Source organism: Echinops telfairi, unplaced genomic scaffold (assembly GCF_000313985.2).
Source record: "Echinops telfairi isolate 266 unplaced genomic scaffold, ASM31398v2 ScPeMD7_7469;HRSCAF=8507_1, whole genome shotgun sequence".
Classification (NCBI taxonomy): domain Eukaryota; kingdom Metazoa; phylum Chordata; class Mammalia; order Afrosoricida; family Tenrecidae; genus Echinops; species Echinops telfairi.
In genome coordinates, this window is record NW_022111373.1 from 105,671,616 (window position 1) to 105,673,211 (window position 1,596).

Consider the following 1,596-nt stretch of genomic DNA (forward strand, 5'->3'; position numbering starts at 1 on the left):
ATCAGATTGGGTGCAATTCCCACACTGATGTTGTCCCTGTAGGGCTATGGGTCAGTGAGGAATGTCATGTCTCATAGTGGGGCCAGCCATATGCTCCTCTCTGTCGACTGGCTGCTCTAATTGGGAACATCGTCCTCATGGCCTGGTGGGCCAGGATGTGCTCCACTTTCTCCTCCTCCCTCTTCATCTGCTCCAGTGTGCTCTGATCAGATATGTCCCTCTCCCAGAGCTGCAGATTCAATGCCGTCATTTGTAATAAATTCTTCTGGGGGAAGGGGTAGGTGTCCACTTAGTTGTTGTGATTGGGGATGGCCCCTCCCGAGCTTCCCTGGTTTTAAGCCAGGCAGTAATCCCTTGTTCTTTTTGTACAATTGCCTCTTGATCCATGTACAGGTTCTGCATGAGCACAATGATGTGTTCTGGAATTCCCATTCTTCTCATTGTTATCCATAGTTGGTTAGGATCCACATAGTCAACTACCTTTGCATAATCAATAAAAGAATCTTTTATCTCAGCAATAAGACCTGTTGTTCCATGTCCTCTTGTGAACCAGGCTTGGATTTCTGGTAACTCCCAGTCAATGTAGTGCTGCAATTGGTGATAGCGCATAACCAATTTGATAGGCAAAGACTCAGAGCATATTACAAGTTTGTTTCCATTTTAATTTTCAGCTATTTCAATGATATGATGAAGATTTAACTAATCAATTCCAGTGGCTAAACGTTTCTTAACATATGAATGACTGCCCAAAGAAAGGAAGCATTATAAAAATTATCTGTTTTGCATTTGTGGTAATTTTCTTTTAATAAATAACATGATTCCATAAGTTTACATGTAATTTTAGGAATATTTATGGGGTGACATCTCAATTTTCCTATGTACATTGATTAATTTGATAAATATGAGAGTGGGAAGTGTTGATTTCAGTATAAATTTATAAATATTAGGTAATTTTATTCTTTATTATAACAGTGCATGAGCTCATAAGATGTCAAATTTAGTAAATGCATCTCCTTAAGGTCTTCTTTGAGTTAATTTTAATAGGCTGAATTGATGATTAATCAAAAAGGGATTTGTTTTATTTAATGTCCCCTAGCTTAAAAAAAAGTTTATAACCTGCGTACAAAAAGTTTTTTAAAAAGCATTAAATAAGTTTACATTTTCTATAAGCGAGCCAGAGTGAGCAAATGACTTGAAGTCATCAAAAATTATAGACTATAATATAATATATTACAATTACATGTAGGTATTTTAATAGTTAGACTGATGAAGACTCGGTCTATTTAAATTATGGTGTTGGTAAAGAATACTAAATATACATACAAGGCCTGCCAGAAGCAGGAACCTTTCTGTCTTACAAGAATTAATTACAGCCAGAATGCTTCTTAAAAATCAGAATGGGGGATTTTGTTTCATTTACTTTGGAAGGGCCCGTCTCTGCAGAAGGACATCATGCTTGGCAAAGCAGAAGATTGATGAAATGAAGGAAGACCATCAATGGGGTAGATTAACACAATGACAATAACAATGAGGTCAAACAGCAAAGATTGTGAGGAGGGCCCAAGACTTATACAAAGAATCTCTGTTCATCAGAAC